At 43.0% G+C, this 18,165-nt stretch overlaps 1 pseudogene across 1 annotated transcript in view; it reads left to right on the forward strand.

Annotated features, from left to right (window-relative positions):
- Positions 1-17,757, forward strand: part of LOC306662202 (voltage-dependent L-type calcium channel subunit alpha-1C-like) — a 143,267-nt pseudogene extending 125,510 nt beyond the window's left edge. Inside the window, exons 23-27 of the transcript XR_013766653.1 lie at positions 5,394-5,496; positions 12,144-12,269; positions 12,740-12,875; positions 13,874-14,223; positions 16,996-17,757. The product of XR_013766653.1 is annotated as a voltage-dependent L-type calcium channel subunit alpha-1C-like (transcript). The remainder of the gene's footprint in view (positions 1-5,393; positions 5,497-12,143; positions 12,270-12,739; positions 12,876-13,873; positions 14,224-16,995) is intronic.
- The last annotated feature ends 408 nt before the right edge of the window (positions 17,758-18,165 follow it).

Genomic DNA, 18,165 nt, shown 5'->3' on the forward strand with positions numbered 1-18,165 from the left:
GAAAGTGACAGATCAGACAGGTCAAAGTAGAAGAAAGGGTAAAGAAAAAACAAATAACACAGTTAACAGATTAATAAATTTCTACTCAATAATTGGCAAAAGACACATCCTTTATAAGCACCTAGAAACATTCACAAAAATTAGCCATAACTTAAGTCACCAAGCAGAATTTAACAAATCCTAAAACCTCTCTGACTTCAATATAGCAAAATTAGAAATTAACCCTAAAAGCAATAGCCCCTCTGAAACCTCTCCACTTAAAATATTTAATTCATTCTTCTAAATAACTCAAAGTTGAAACTACAGATACATAGCAATTAGTGATAGCGTTGTATCTGACACATGTGAGATGACCCATCCATACCAAAGGAAAATTCAAAATGTAAAATTTATTCATTTTAAAAATTATAATAAGTCAACTAATAGCAAAAGAATAACAAAAAAATGAAGACGTGTTCATAAAACCATAATCAACCAAATATGAAAGAAAAATAGATTTTATCAATAAACACTGACGCTGATTTGATAAAAACAATAAATAAGACTTTTATCAAATCCAGATTTTTTTAAAAAGACACAACAATATCAGGCATACAAAAAGCAACATAATTATGGACACAGAAGTGATTTTTAGAATGATAGGAGAGTTTTATGCTTTTTAAAAGGGCACCTCAGAGGTGATTAGCTACTTGAAGATGCTAAACATCTTTCCAGCCACTAACTGTTAGAAACTCATTAAAGCAGACCATGAACACAAACTTGGTACCTTTTATGAGAAGTGAATGGCCACAGAAGTTACTCCTGCCCTCTGAGAAGAGGATGGAAGGGTTATGTGTTTTGATTCAGTGGTAGGAATGACAAGGAGGTTTCCCTATGAAGCACAGCTATGCGCACCTCCAACTGGGTAAGGCCCATTCCTGTTCCAGACCAAGGGGAACTGGAGGAAAACAAGTGCTGCTCTACTCAGGGTTGCATGGTGTTGAATGTTCTCCATTTAGTTAATGTAAGAAAGAATCTTCTTGGTTGGGCTGATACTACTGTGCTTCATCACCTGGGACTCAAAAAAGCTAGCAAAACCCACAAATTTTCAAATGTCTCTAAAGCATATGAGATTCACCAGTTGTGTGTGTGTGTGTGTGTGTGTGTGTAAACCCATGTTAGTTAGATTTTCATCACTGTGCCAAAATATCTGAGAAAATTCACTTAAAATGAGTAAAGGGGTTGGGGTTGTAGTTCAGTGGTAGAGCACTTGCCTAGCATGTAGGAGCACTGGGATCAATCCTCAGCACAACATAAAAATAAATAAAGTTTTTTAAAAAGGGAGAAAGAGGTTTTCTTTGGCCCAGGGTTTCAGGGACTTCAGTTCAGGGTTATTTGACTTCATTTCTTTGGTCCTGTGGCGAGGCAGAACACCATGATAGGAAGCTCATGGTGGAGCACAGCTGCTCACCTCAAGTCTCCAGGAAGCAAAGGAAGTGAGGAAGGGAACAATGTTCCAATATCTTCTTCAAGTGTACTTCCCCAGTGACTTAACTCCTTCCACTAGGCCCCACCTCCTCAAGGTTCCACCATCTACCAACAGAGACACAGACTAGGGACCAAACCTTCAACATGTGTGCCCTCTGAGGACATCCCTGACCTGAACTACAGCAAAGGCCTCAACAAAGAATGTCAGAAACCTGGAACTAAAGTGTCCACAATTCAGCTTCTTGTTATTCCACCTGTGCTGCAACACAGACACTACATGTCATCTTAAAGAAACAGGATGCTAAGAAAAATAAGCAAGAGGCCAAGAATATGCTAGATTCTGAGCCAAGAAAATGAAGGTAGTCAAAGAAAAATGCCAGGAACAGACTTTCCAAATGGTAGGGGTTGTACTCTAAGACTGTCTACCTCTAAGTTTAAATCCAGTCACAAACAAGATTTTCTAAGAGTAACAAATAAAATTAGGCCTTGAAAAGGGGATGTGGATATTATGAGCAAATTTATGTCAACATATTTGAAAATCTAAGTAAAGGCAATGCTTTTATAGAGGAAAATATGAATTATAAAAACTGCTAAGAAAATAATTCTTTTATACATTAATCAATGAAAAAATGCAATCTTAAAAAATAAAATACTCATTTAAAAAGTGTTCCATAAATAAAACAACAGTTTTCTGGACTGTCACAGATTCAATATAGATTCGACATGAGCATAGCCATTTCATGTAAGATGTAGGTTTGTGCCACTGTAACATTGAAATGCTCTAAATAAATAAATAGCATTAATGACAATAGAAATTGAAGAGGTAGTCAAAATTTTAGGCTTCAAAAAGGCCAAGATTCAATATTTTTATTTGTGAGTGCTAACAGACTATCAAAGAATAAATCTTTCCTATTATTATAAAAACTTTTCAGGACTAGAAAAAGGTGGGGAACCTCCACATTCATTCCATAATATGAACATTAAGTTAATACTAATAAGAGAAAAAGAAAAGAAACAGAAAGTTATAAAATTGGAAATATGAATGGGGCTGGGGATGTAGCTCAGTGATAGAGTGCTTGCCTGGTATGGGTGCATCCCTGGATTCAATCCCCAGAACAGGAAGAAAAGAAGAGAAGAGAAAATGTGTTGATATAACCGCCATTGTTTGAAAACAACAGGCTAATCCAGGTAGAAAATCCAAGCCAATCAATTACAAACCTCTGTAAAAATGAATAGGATCAGTCAGGTGGGAAATGAACAAAGAGAAAGAATGACTATCTTATACTTGAAATAGCTAATTAGTAAATATCATGGATATGATCCTATGCTATCACTCTTTATAATAATATTATATTTCAAGTTTTATTCAATGCAATAAGAAGAATAAATTGAAGGGTAAGACTGAGAAGAAAAAAAAAAAGCCAAAATTTGCCTGTGCAGAAAGTAAGACAGAAACTACAGATAAAGTGTTGAAACTAGGAAGAAAGTTCAGCAAATCTGTATATAACTCAGTTATTCTACACTATAGCAAACTGAAATAAGTTTTAACTGTATTTTTCTTTCTTTTTTATATTATTTATTTATTTTAATTAAAAATCATAAATTTACATTGGACAATCTTGTTTGATTCATTCTGTTATTTTTTCCCTTCCCCCACCCCTCCCACCCCTCTTTTCCCTCTATACAGTCCTTCCTTCCTCCATTCTTACCACCCTCCTTATCCCTTACCCTAAACCTAACCCTAACCCTAACGCTAACCCCTCCTACCCCCCATTATATGTCCTCATCCGCTTATCAGCGAGCTCATTCGTCCTTTAGTTTTTTGAGATTGGCTTATCTCACTTAGCATGATATTCTCCAAATTCATCCATTTGCCTGCAAATGCCAAATTTTATCATTCTTCCTGGCAGAGTAATATTCCATTGTATATATATGCCACAGTTTCTTTATCCATTCATCAACTGAAGGGCATCTAGGTTGGTTCCACAATCTGGCTATAGTGAATTGAACAGCTATGAACATTGATGTGGCTGTATCTCTGTAGTATGCTGGTTTTAAGTCCTTTGGGTATAGGCCAAGGAGTGGGATAGCTGGGTCAAATGGTGGTTCCATTCCAAGCTTTCTGAGGAATCTCCATACTGCTTTCCAGAGTGGCTGCACTAATTGGCAACCCCACCAGCAATGTACGAGTACCTTTTTCCCCACATCCTCGCCAACACCTATTGTTGCTTGTGTTCTTGATAATCACCATTCTAATTGGGGTGAGATGAAATCTTAGGGTAGTTTTGATTTGCATTTCTCTTATTACTAGAGATGTTGAACATTTTTTCCTATATCTGTTGATTGCTTGTAGATCTTCTTCTGTGAAGTGCCTGTTCATTTCCTTAGCCCATTTGTTGAATGGGTTATTTGTATTCTTGGAGTAGAGTTTTTTGAGTTCTTTATATATTCTGGAAATTAGCACTCTATCTAAAGTATGAGTGGCAAAGATATTCTCCCACTCTGTAGGCTCTGTCTTCACATTACTGATAGTTTCCTTTGCTGAGAGAAAGCTTTTTAGTTTGAATCTATCCCAGTGGTTGATTCTAGCTTTTATTTCTTAAAACCTGCTTTGCTGTGTTTTATTCATATTATAGGAAATATGAGAGATAAAAAGCACTCTGTTAGTCAGCTTTCTATCACTGTGACAAAATAACAGAGAGAAGTTTTATTATAAAGAAAATTTTATTTTGGCTCACAGTTTCAGTCTGTGGCCCCTTGACCTTGATAATTTCAGCCTGTGGTGGCACATTACATTGGGGTAGGAGCCCACAAAAGAGGAACACTCTTCAACTCATGGTGGTCAGGAAGAAAAGACAGAGAGAGGAGGGTGCTATGGTCCCAATATCCCCTTCAAGAGCAAGTTCCCAATGACCTAACTTCCTTCCACTAGGTCCCACCACCTAAAAGTTCTGCCATTTCCCAATAGTGCTGCAGACTTGCAAACAATCCTTCAACACATGGGCCTTTGGGAGTTTTGAGATCCAAACCATAACAAGAACAAATCAAAAGTAAAGTAGAAGCATAATGGGAAAAGAATGTGCCAAGAGGAGGCTGAAATGCACCCATGGAAACCTCCAGACAGGACTGGGAGGACTGAGTACTAGGCTTGTAAATTTCCAATTCATACTGCCCAGGAGATTCAAAAAGAACCAGTATCTCAGCAAAGGACAACCCTTCCTGGCACAAGGTTAATAGGAGAACCCCATGTGGTCTGAGAAGCAGCCTCCCTGACCACACCCTAGTGTAGACACCATGATGAGCATCACGCTGCTCTTTCTCATAATGTGTACTGACAGCTCTGCACACAAGCACAGGACCATGGAGGCACATTTGAAGTGGGTGGGAGGGAAGAGGTAATACCATCCTATCTGGAGTCAGCAAGCTTCTGTTCTGGCTTGATGAAGAGATAAAATTTTCAACACACAGAAAGAGGATGCTCTGCATCTCCCCCAAGCAAACTTCCCTCATCATTCTCTTTCCTGGGATTTAGATGGATGCTCTCTATCTAGCAGGTGGCCACTCAGCAGTGCCTGACACACACCTGTTCTTCATGGCCAGCAGAAGCACACCCATAGAACTGAGCTACACTGGGTGGGATGGCAGGTAAGATGGGCTTAACATCATTTTGTGGAAGTGAGGGTCCAAGGAGGACAAATTCTATCTGTTGCCCACTCTGTGGACAAGGGCAAGTGTCCTTCACAACAAAGTCCAGATTCTCTCCTGAAAATGTTCTGAGTACATTGCAGTGACCCACACTTCACACCCACTGATTCCCAGCAACACCCACACAAGTCACCAGGCACCCAGCATTCATGCCATGGTGGTTGTGTAGGGCCTTTGAGAACCATCCTCTAATCTCTGGCTTTGCCTCCCCTCCCCTCCAGCATCTGATCTCCATGAACATGTCTCTGAACAGCAATGGGACAGTCATGTTCAATGCCACCTTGTTTGCCCTGGTCAGGACAGCCCTGAGGATCAAAACAGAAGGTAGGAATCATCCATGGACCACGGGAAAAGTCACTTGGAAGATCCAGCTGACTGACCAGAGGGGCGCTCAGCAGCGTGCAAAGTGCTCAGTATAGCACAGAGCAGCAAGACATGATAATCTACATTCTGAATCTCTGTGACTAAAAGACCTGATCACAACAATTGTAAAAGAGAAAATGTTTATTTGAGGGCTCATGTTTTCAGAGGTCTCAGTCCATAGAAAGCCAGCTCTATTCCTTGGGGCTTGAGGAGAGACAGAACATTATAAAGAAGATTGTGGTGGATGGAAGTGGCTCACATGATGATCAGAAAGCAGAGAGAGACTCCACTTGCCAGATACAAAATATGTACCCCAAAGGCACACCCCCACTGCCCACCTCCTCCAGCCATACCCTACCTGCCTCAGTTACCACCCAGTTAATCCCACCAGGGGAATTAATTCACTGACTGGGTTAAGGCTCTCATAAGCTGATCAATTGTCCTTTAAACCTTCTTCCATTTTCTCACACATGATCTTGGGGGACACCTCACATTCATACCATATACTGGGTCTTAAAGAAGCCCTGCTTACTCATGCTCTCTTTGCTTCTTGAATGACCTCCCGGCCTCTAGTTTATTTATTTGGAACTCTCCCTCTCCATCGAAGCCTAGAAGTTATTCTGGGTGTTGTCTTAAAGTCATAGGGTATAATTCAAAACACAGAAGGGGATGATTGTTACCTAAAGCAGGCCCATCTCGAGAAATTTGCCTGACTACAGGTGGGTCTCTCAAATGCTCAACTCTCATTTGAAATTAAAAGAACCCATATTGGGAAGGGGACAAACGACAGGTGGTGACTATGGAGGAGGTCATCACATACCATTGTACATGCTACACCTGACACCAGGTAATAAGCCCCTTGATGTAGGGTTAAGGTCCTACCTGTGCTACATTACTTAGCACAGATCCCTTCTAGTTTGCACAAAGGCACCTTGTGGGTTCACAGTGACCCCATCTCAGGTCATCTGCTGTCTTTATCACTGAGGATCTCTGCACCACTCTGCAAAAGTCTGTATAAAACATGCCTCAGAAGATGACCTTGCTCTCCAAGAGCTTCTAGACATTCATAGTGCTCTTAGAGTGTGATCAAAAGACCATGAGCCACAGGATCAGCTCTTGGGACTTGTTCAAAAGGCTGAGTCCTGGTACCAGCTCAAATTTACCAATCCTAAGTGTCTGAGTGTGGGGCCAGGAATCTGCACTGTGAACCAGCTGTGTGGATGATTGATGTGTGAACTGGAGTTTGACATCCACTGGTACAGTAACAGGAGAAAATACACACAAGATGAGCAGTGTGCTTTTTTCCTCTTCTTACATCTCACCCTGGAGCCCAGGCTGCCAGCCAGTGTTTTCCTTTGGTGCACAGAAGGAGCACTAGACAGGGAGATAGGAGATTCCTGTCTGTGTCCCAGCTCTCTCACCAGCATGCATGTAAGTCTTTATTCTTTCTCACTTCAGTCTCTTCACTTCTAAAATAAAGAAAAGTAATGACATCTTGGAATTTAATTCACTGCATAACCAGGAGAGTTGTTTCCTTTCAGCTAAGTCCTTCCAGAGAATAGCTGAAACCTCCAAAAGGAAGGAAATAAGAACTTGTCCAACAAGATGCCAGTCAAAATTATGAGCTAATCTTTAAAAATAAACACAGGTCAAGTTCTGTTGATAAAATGAAAAAAGAAAACAAAAGCTAAAAAGTATGCCAAGAGTATCAAGGCAATATCTCAATCTGAAATGGTGGTCAATAGGCCTATTTCTCACTAAAAAGAATTATTTAGGTTGGTTCCACAATCTGGCTATTGTGAATTGAGCAGCTATGAACATTGATGTGGCTGTATCTCTGTAGTATGCTGATTTTAAGTCCTTTGGGTATAGGCCAAGGAGTGGGATAGCTGGGTCAAATGGAGGGTCCATTCCAAGTTTTCTAAGGAATCTCCACACTGCTTTCCAGAGTGGCTGCACTAATTTGCAGCCCCACCAGCAATGTATGAGTGTACCTTTCTCCCCACATCCTCGCCAACACCTGTTGTTGCTCATATTCTTGATAATCGCCATTCTAATTGGGGTGAGATGGAATCTTAGGGTGGTTTTGATTTGCATTTCTCTTATTACTGGAGATGTTGAACATTTTTCCATATGTTTGTTGATTGCTTGTAGATCTTCTTCTGTGAAGTGTCTATTCATTTCCTTAGCCCATTTGTCGACTGGATTATTTGAATTCTTGGAGTAAAGTTTTTTGAGTTCTTTATAGATTCTGGAGATTAGTGCTCTATCTGAAGTATGATTGGCAAAGATATTCTCCCACTCCTATGTAAATTTATGATTACACAAATGGTATGCCTTTACGCCATGTACAAACAGAGAAACAACATGTATCCCATTTGTTTACAATAAAAAAAAAATAAAATAAAAATAAAAATGAGGAAACTGAAAAAAAAAAGAATTATTTAGGCATGTAATGCACATGTGTATGTACAACAGAAAAAAATCAGAAGGAAATTTGTTAGTGCATTAATATGGAATATCACTGAGTGGTGGAATCTTCTTTCTTTGGTTTTATTCTTTCCAAATTTTCTACCATGTCTATTAGTTCATTTATGTTCAGGGGAAGGGTATTCTCTTCCAAGAAGGGAAGACACTATGACTGCTGGAAGGAATACACTGTGATACTAAAGCCTTGGTGTAAACCAAGGACATAAGTTTGGGTTCCATAGAGAAGCAAAACCTACTGACTGAGCAATGTTGAAGCTGCACTGTCCAAGCAAACCAGGTTCCAACAAAGTACCACCAGCAATAGCAGTGAGTCTGCTGTAGCCAAACTTGTCCAGAGATAAGGGGGAAAGCCAGCCTCTGGGAATGATAGGCAAGTCAAGAATTCAAGAAAATCTTTGCAACCAGACATTTCAGAATAGCCACCAAAGCACCTGTAATGCCCCAGTGGAGGGTGAGTCTCCAGGCTCTCCATGGACTTGCTAAAATCATAGGACTTGGTGACATAAGAAAGAAATGTGAGAAAACATAAATCCGTGAGGATGAAACTTATCGCAGCCTTGGCCCTTCAGGCTTTTGTGAGTGGAAGGAAATGAGAGAAATTCCCATCAACTTCAGAGAACCAGTGCTCTTTACAGTAGCGAGCCTTAAAAATACTTCGAATTATGAAATTCATCTGGAAGAATAAGAAACCCAGAATAGCTAAAGCAATCCTTAGCAGGAAGAGTGAAATGGGGGTATTGCAATACCAGATCTTCAACTCTACTACAAAGCAATAGTAACCAAAACGGCATGGTATTGGTACCAAAATAGAAAGGTAGATCAATGGTACAGAATAGAGAACAGGGACACAAACCCAAATAAATACAATTTTCTCATACTAGACAAAGGTGCCAAAAATATGCAATGGAGAAAAGATAGCCTCTTCAACAAATGGTGCTGGGAAAACTGGAAAACCATATGCAACAGAATGAAATTAAACCCATATCTCTCACCATGCACGAAACTAAACTCAAAATGGATTAAGGACCTCGGAATCAGACCAGAGACCCTGCAGATTATAGAAGAAAAAGTAGGTCCAGATCTTCAACATGTCGGCTTAGGACCAGACTTCCTTAACAGGACTCCCATAGCACAAGAAATAAAAGCAAGAATCAATAACTGGGATAGATTCAAACTAAAAAGCTTTCTCTCAGCAAAGGAAACTATCAGCAATGTGAAGAAAGAGCCTACAGAGTGGGAGAATATCTTTGCCAATCATACTTCAGATAGAGCACTAATCTCCAGAATCTATAAAGAACTCAAAAAACTCTACTCCAAGAATTCAAATAATCCAGTCGACAAATGGGCTAAGGAAATGAATAGACACTTCACAGAAGAAGATCTACAAGCAATCAACAAACATATGGAAAAATGTTCAACATCTCTAGTAATAAGAGAAATGCAAATCAAAACCACCCTAAGATTCCATCTCACCCCAATTAGAATGGCGATTATCAAGAATATGCGCAACAACAGGTGTTGGCGAGGATGTGGGGAGAAAGGTACACTCATACATTGCTGGTGGGGCTGCAAATTAGTGCAGCCACTCTGGAAAGCAGTGTGGAGATTCCTTAGAAAACTTGATATGGACCCTCCATTTGACCCAGCTATCCCACTCCTTGGCCTATACCCAAAGGACTTAAAATCAGCATACCACAGAGATACAGCCACATCAATGTTCATAGCTGCTCAATTCACAATAGCCAGACTGTGGAACCAACCTAGATGTCCTTCAATTGATGAATGGATAAAGAAACTGTGGTATATATATACAATGGAATATTACTCAGCCATAAAGAATGATAAAATTGTGGCATTTGCAGGCAAATGGATGAAATTGGAGAATATCATGCTAAGTGAGATAAGCCAATCTCAAAAAGCCAAAGGACAAATGATATCGCTCATAAGTGGAGGATGACACATAATGGGGGGGAGGGAAGGGTTAGTATTAGGGTTAGAGTTAGGGTTAGGGAGGGGGGCAAGTATGGAGGAAGGAAGTACTGTATAGAGGGAAAAGAGGGGTGGGAGGGGTGGGGGAAGGGAAAAAATAACAGAATGAATCAAACAACATTGTTCTATGTAAATTTATGATTACACAAATGGTATGCCTTTATGCCATGTACAAACAGAGAAACAACATGTATCCCATTTGTTTACAATTTAAAAAAATAAAAATTAAAATTAAAAAAAAGGGTATTAAAATGACTAACCAAAGCACAGGGCATAATACAATTCATGTATCCCATTTGTTTACAATAAAAATATATATATATAAAAAAAATACTTCGATGCTATAAAGCAATGGCCAGTAATGTTGCACAGCTACATAGATCATTATGAGAATAAATGAAGGCCTGAAAATAAATACATGAAAGATCCTTTTGGAAGTCATACTTGTTTTCTGCATCTTCCATAACAAATGATCACAAACCAGGTGGTTCAATTCCTGGAAGAAGAAGGAGAAGAAAGGAGAAGAAGTCCCTTGTCCCAGAGGCATCTCATCAAGCCTGTTTTACCAGTGAAGAAAGTAAGCCCAAAGAAAATGCAGAACTGCAGAACCCAATGTTTTCTGATATCTGCTTCCACTGGTAGGTGTTGCCACCTCCTCTCTGTGGGAGGCTCGGGAGGCAGAGTTCCCACTGAACCAGATGTGCCCCTGCACTGTACTTCCTTCCTATCCTCCATTTCCTGTGGCATCTCATCTCAAAACATGAGAAAGTTACTCCTTCACAGTTCAGGAGACCAGAATTCTAAAAGTAACATGCGGGCAGGTGGGTTCCAGCTGGAGGCTGGGAGGAGCTTCTGATGGTGGCCAGTGATGCTTGTTCTCCTGGGCTCACAACTGTGTCACTGCATCTCTACCTCCCTCTTCACGTGGCCTTCCCCCACGTGTCCCTATATGCCTCTCCACTTTGTATAAGGACACCAGGCATGTTGGACCTAAGGTCCACCCTTATCCAGTATGACCTCATCTTAACTAGTCACATCTGTGAGGACCATTTTTCCAACTAAGTCCACATTCCAAGGAGCCAGGTAGTCATGAATTCCAGGGGGATTCTTTTCAACCCAGTACAGTAGTTTATTTGAGCATTGTTTTAATTAGGACTCAGATTGTGTATATCAAAACCTCTGACTTCTTTCACTATGAAGGAAACTGATGGCCTCCATCAGAAACCCAGAAGTTGTCCTCTGGCTTCAGCTACTGTTGGAATCTGACATTCCAACAAAGAATTCAGAAGCCTTCACTTCCTATGGCCACATCTGCTTCCTCTCCTGGGTGGCTTCAGACCTGGCTTTGAACGCAGTCAGTCTGGTTTAAAGAAAAACCCAAACTTCATCAAGAGGAAGGTGTTGCTTCCAATAACCGCCCCCCTCCAATCTTGAAACAGAACTATTTGGATTTAGGAGACACCATTCAATCATGGATTGAATCAAATAAGGGTTAGCAATGTCAGTTCAAGGGAAAAAAATAAAAGCAAGGTGGGAAGCAATTTTGACAATAGGCTACTTTTTCTATAAATAATAATAATAATAATAATAAGGCAGGGGACCATGGGTAGCATCCAGATGTGGTGGTATGCATCTGTAGTCCAGTTACTCAGGAGGCTGAGGCAGGAAGTTTGTTTGAGCCCAGGAATTCAAGATCAGTCTGGTTTTAACATAGTGAGATCTTGTTTCCAAAAAAGAAAGAGAGATATAATAATAAGAATAAGATTACACAAATGGATTGCCTTTACGCCATGTACAAACAGAGAAACAACATGTATCCCATTTGTTTACATTAAAAAAAAAAGAATAAGAATATATTTGCTTATTTGCATGAAGAATTTCTAGAAGAATACTCAAAAAACTAATAAAAATTGTTAGCTACTAAAAAGAAGTAACTAAGTAGATAGGAATGAGGTGGGAGAGAGACTTTTCACCATATTCCTTTTTATTGTTTTTTTTTCTCTTTTACGCCAAAAATAAACAAATAAATAAATTGAAAAAGTGAAGAAATTTTGGATGCTGAAAAGCAAGTTAATGAAGTTTAACTGAATTCCATTTCCCCCCAATTCTCCTCTCTCTGTGTGTCTCAGATGATGAGGTCACAGTTGCCAAATTTTATGCCACTTTCCTGATCCAAGAATACTTTCAGAAATTCAAGAAGTGCAGAGCAGGGGCCCATGGGAAAGCACTCCCAGAAGAACACCCTGTCACTGCAGGAGCGGGGCTGGTGGGAAGGATCCTCACCCCAAGGATGGTCCTGGTTTCCCTCCTCAGGCCCTGGTCAGGGCCCAGATCTCTTACCAGGGGGCTAGCAGGAAACTTCCTGAGAGTGCTAAGCCTTTCTGAAGGCAGATATGAGGGGGGTGACAAACCCCTTTCCCTCCCAGCGTTCTTCCCCACATCCTGCCCTCCACTGTCCTGCCCGATTTCCCAGCATCCCCATGCACTCTGCTGAGTTCCAGGCAGCCCCTGATCCCTGGTGGTCTTCTGAGCATGACTCCACTCCTCCCAGATAGATGAATGGAATCTTCCATGCTAGGTGACAATAGGGGTCCAGGGAAGCCCATCCTCTGGTTCAGAGGTCCACCTAGTGGGTAGAGTGGTCGGGTGGAGAACTAGGGTTATGGCTAACTGTGAAGCTCAGTGGAAAAGGACCAGGGTCCTCATATGTCCCTCTGGGTTCCAGGCTGGCTTGCGTACACTGCGTGATATTGGGCCTGAGATCCAACAAACCATCTCTGGAGACCTGACTGCCAAGGAGGAGCTGGACAAGGCCTGAGGGAGTCTGTGTCCACTGCCTCCAAAGATGACATCTTCAGGTTGTTCTTTACCAAATTCAGTTTGAAGCAAAATAGGAACGGACTGGGGTTCTTCCAAGAAAAACCAGAAAGAAAGGCTTAACTCTGTGATGGCTCCAAACCCCTCTGCTTAGCTGTCTCCTCCTTCTCCACCTTCTGCAAGCCTGACTCCTTGTCACATCAGTCTTCCCAGGACATGGCAGCTCTGAGTGTCACTGTCTCTCAGGGAACTGGGAAGAAGACATGTTCTTAAGAGAAATGTTTCCTGGAAAGAACTTCTACAGTAAGAGTTGAAGAGTGGTAGCCAATGGGTCACAAAAAGCTGACCCCTCTTGCTTGCTGATACTTGAACATCTTGCATGTCCAAGTAAAAATCTGGACTTCTGGCTTTTCATGGAAAAAGTCAGAAGACCTGACTATATTGTGCTTGTGCTCCCACATGGTGGCAGAGGCTAGAATAGGTGTTGGCTGTCCTGTGGAGATGGGCATGTGCTGTCTAGGTCACCAGGTCCCCTCTAGGCCTATCTCTCCTTTCCTAAAGAAGAAAGCTGACCATCAATAGCAATTAAACCCGGCTAGGCCAGAAGACCACAACTCTTGCATTGGGCTCTCTTCAGTCATTTGAGCTACCTGCCTCATCCCAAAAGTGTTTGGTTAAAATTCCTTCTATAGCAAAGAGGAAGCTACCAACCATTGTGGAACCAGGTCCCTGCTCCACCTGTCTCCTGGCCCCATGCCCATCTCTTAGGCTGTAGAGCACACAGTGAGCTAAAATCATCCCATCTGGCCCATGACTTGTTAACCTCACTCTCGTCACATACCGAATGGCATCAGGAACACAGGGCCATGTAAACACTGCCCCACCAAGACCCAGAAACATTGACTCTATAATGGGCAGACAATGTTCTGGCAGCCCCACCTGTCCAGTGCTTCTCTGCCCCACCTGTCCAGTGCTTCTCCCTCAAAGAAGGAGAGGTAGTCAGGGGTCTTTTCCTCCACCTTCTCTCCCATCTTGCCTACAGGGCAGGAGGCCTGCTTATCAACCACATCAACTACTACCAAAGTGACAGCCAGAGCACTTTCCCCCAGACCTTCACTACCCAACACCCACTGCATATCAACAAAGCTGGTAACAACCAAGGCGACACTGAATCGCCCTCCCATGAGAAATGGTGGACTCCACTTTCACTCCCAGCAGCTACTCATCCACTGGCTCCAATGCCAACATCAACAATGCCAACAACACAGCCCTGGGCTACTTCCCCCACTCCACCAGCTACCCCAGCACTGTCAGCACCATGAAGGGCCATGGGCCCCCCTTGTCTCCTGCCATCGGGGCGCAGGAGTCCACGTGGAAGCTCAACTCTAGTTGGTAAGCAGGAGGGTGGGTACTCCAGCCCATGATGGGTCTCATGCACCCTAGCCTAGGGCACACTGGACAGAGACGAGTTTTGCCCTCAGGCCACCACCCACTCTTCAGGCTTCAGTGGAGGATGCTACCCCAGAACTCAGTGAGAGAGGTAGAAGCCAGGCTTCCACCCAAGTTGAGTTCTTGATTCAACATGGCAGCCACACGCAGGATAAGTCAGCATCACCCAATGGGCCAGCTGTGTCCTAAGGTGTCAAGCCTCTGACAGAGCCCCTCTCCCCTCATTCTTCCTGAGTGAATGCCTGTGGTCTTCTGAGACATGTGAATTCAGGCTATGTGACTGAAACCATCCCCTCGGCCCTTTCCCAAACCTCTGCCCAAACCTGGTCTTTTACCCACTCGAGTCAGGAAAGGTATGACCACCTTTTCTTCTTCTCCCTGGGCAGGGAGCTTTCTGGGGGCAGGTGACCCTTTTCTGTAGCACCAACCTATCTGCCCCAGGGTAGAATCACTCCTGGAGGTCTTGACTGCAACTCCCCGCTCCTGACTCTCCCTTTTCTCCCCACCTGGCCCTGTGCTGTAGGACGCACTGCTATGAAACACTGGAATGGTAGGTGCCTGCTTCTGTGCTCTGGGCCCCAGAAGTGCAGCCTGGGTTGTGCAGGTTTCCTGCCTGCTTCCATCTGCAGCCCAGGCTCCCCAGGGCCAGGGAGGGAGAGGACACTGCTCTGCATCTTGCCACGTCATCCTTGATTGTGCTGCTCTTCCAGAGCAGTATAGTGAGGCCCCAGCAGGGTGGACAGGTCCCCAGCATGCCAGGTTCTTGGGCAGATCACCTTTTTCCTGCCCTCCAGCTCACATACTCATCAAGAAATGTGAGTTTCTAGCTAAACCTCTGGACGTGTCCTGAAGCTGCTTCCACACAAGGAGCAGCATACTTGCCCACTGGTTTTCCTGTCCCTCATAACACCCATTTTCAAGTGACCATGCAGCCAGGCATGGTGGTGCGCACCTTGAAATCCCAGCAACTTGGGATGCTGAGGCAGGAGGATCACAAGCTCAAGACCAGTCTCAGCAGCTTAGCAACCCTTAAACAACTTATTGAGACCCTGTCTCATAATAAAATATAAAAAGAGATGGGGATGTGTCTCAGTGATAAAGTGCACTTGGGTTCAATCCCCAGTACAAAAAAAGGTCAAGTGGCCACTTGATCTGGGCACTTAGTAGTGTCTGATGCAGGCAGGTTGCATTGGCCATCCATCCAATCTACTGTACTCTCTGGAAGACTGACTGCTTTTACCACCCAACAGCAATGTTGGGTGTGTCCTGGGGCTCAGGAGACACACCGACACCTTCTATGCTCAGGTGCCCAGCACTGCATATGTGTGCTGACCTGAAAGGCTGGCTTTGCATAGAAGATCAAGTTTAAGGGCCTACCTGAGCTGACTTGGTGGCCCTCTCCCTTTTCTGCCTCCCAGCTCCTCCTCCACAATCTTCAAGGACTCAGTTGGACTACCATATTCTCCCCTGTGCACCTTGTCTCAACCTCTTCTTGAAGAGGCTCATTTTTCCATCATTGGCCTCCCAGTCTAAACTAAATTACCTCCCTTGAAGAGTATTTTCATATGAAATTTTGATACAGATTAAATTGGAGGAGATTTTTAGAGAGGAGCTGTGGAGCAGTCATCAGGGGGTTTTCTTCTCCCCCTGATGTATCTATCAATGGCGTATGACACACACACAGTGCCTAGCACATAGTAAGTGCTCATAAATGTCAGTTGCCTCTTTTCCCATGACAGTTGATAAAAACCACAGGTGTTAAACCTTAACCAGATGAAGAGGTAAACACATCCAGAGTTCCAGCTCTGGGCCCTGTCCTTTATGTCTCAGCACAAGGCTAAGGGCAGCCACAGTTCTGGCATTGCTTTTGCCAAGAACAGGCCCCCATGTCCTGCACACAAGACCTGAAAGGAGCAGTGTTGCCTGCCTGCTACCATTCTCCTCCCTCAGCCCATCCCATCAAACTCCAAAGCACATTCCACACTCCTCTTTCCCTATTCCATGGAAATCATCCAGCATTTCATTGTTATCTCTGACTGGGGGATCGGCAGCAATCTGGGTGACTCTGTCCCAGCCCTGCCTGTGTTGCTCCAGGGTCAGGGTCAAAGCAAGAAGCTCTGAATTCTAAGAGTATAAAGTGGGATCTTTCCCAGGTGACTTTATGGGTCTGATGCTAGACTGATCCTAGCATGCAGTGTTCATAGGAAGAGAACTGGCAGGAAGTACTGAGCTACATACATACAGAAGAGAAAGAGCACTTAGTCCAGAGCTATAAGAGGTGTGACTAACAAGCAGAAAACCCTGACCCAGAGGGGGAAGTATTCTAATCCAAGGCACATCCAGGTGTGGGAGGGTGTGGAGCTCAGGAAGGACCCACACCCAGTAGGGACTCAAACTCAGCAGGGACTGAGCCTCAGCAGGAGTTAGACTCAGGCCCATTCCCCTTAGCTCAAGAGAACAAACCTCTCTACATGAGGTTTCTTTTCTGTGCCTTTACTCCACGGAGCCGGGGACATGCCATCTATAGTTGGCCCTCCCGGCCCTGTATAGTACAGCCCAAGGCCTTCTTTAAAAGCCTTCAGCAGCAGCTGCAGGAAGCAGAGGCCCCAGCTGTTGTGTTTATGTGCTTGCATGTGCATGAGTGACACCTCGCTTGCTGAGATCAGAGGAGGAGGGTGACAGTTCCTCATACTTTTCTCCATCCTGGACACTTAGATGCCCCTCCCAGGAGAGCCAGATAGCCATGGTGTGTCAGGAGGAGGTGTCCCGGTATGAGACCTACAGCGTGAAGATGAGCGAAGACGCTGAGTACTGCAGCGAGCCCAGCCTCCTCTCCACAGAGATGTGAGCCCTATGTCTCCTGCCCAGCCACCCTGAGTGGAGGGAAGAATCCAGGGATACAGGACAGGTCACCAAAATCTCTCCTGTGGGCATTATTTGGGGAGGGAAGGAGATTGCACATCAGTCAAACATCTGCACAGCATCTGTCATCTCAGCATAGGGACAGGAAGCCCCACATCTCCCACGCACAGAAGCCCTTTCAGTTTGGCCTTTCCTCACCATAAAATACTTCCAAGAGAACTTCTCAACATTTTTTCTTAAGCTTTTTTGGTTGCAACCAGCAGTCATAAATGTATTTTCTAGTGAGACTTGGTACACACAAACGTATATTGACACTTTAATGTTTCAGGAAACTGTTTATAATAAAGCTGCCCAGAAGAGGGCACCTTTGGCAAATCTAGGGCTGCTGGGTTTGCCCTTGCTGGGATGTATGGAGCAGGGCTTTAAAAATGCAGATCTAGATCCATTAGAAGGTTGCAATGTCCTTCTCTTTTAGAAAAATAGCCTAATTATACACTTGTGAATACACTTATGAATAACTAGAAGAGAGGAACTTGAAGTCTCCAAACAAGTAATGCTAAGGAGATGGAAAAATTAATTATCCCGATTTGATCAGTACATCCGTACACATGTACTGAAATAGAACACTGGGCCCCCAAAATTTGTACAATGATTGCATATCAATCAAGAAAAAAGTTTTAATGTTTAAGGAGAAGAAAATATTAATGACCTGATTTGATCATTACACATTCCGTACATGTGTCAAATTATCACATAAATATGAGCAAATTAAAATAATAATAAACAAAAATAAGTACAAATAAAAGGATAGCTTGGCATAGATAATAGCATTAATATAGATAATAGCATATATCAAATGTCATGAGGGTAAGTATTATTTCGTGAAACATTTCCTTAACTAGATATGCATGTATCTACCAGGTCTCCTTGTAAAGTGTTTTGGGGACTGTGGGTTGCATTCTGAACAGTTTCACATCCCCTGTCTTAGAAACTTTCCTGAAAGTACTTTACTCTGAGGAAGGA

Source organism: Sciurus vulgaris (genome assembly GCF_902686455.1).
Source record: "Sciurus vulgaris genome assembly, chromosome: 5".
Lineage (NCBI taxonomy): Eukaryota > Metazoa > Chordata > Mammalia > Rodentia > Sciuridae > Sciurus > Sciurus vulgaris.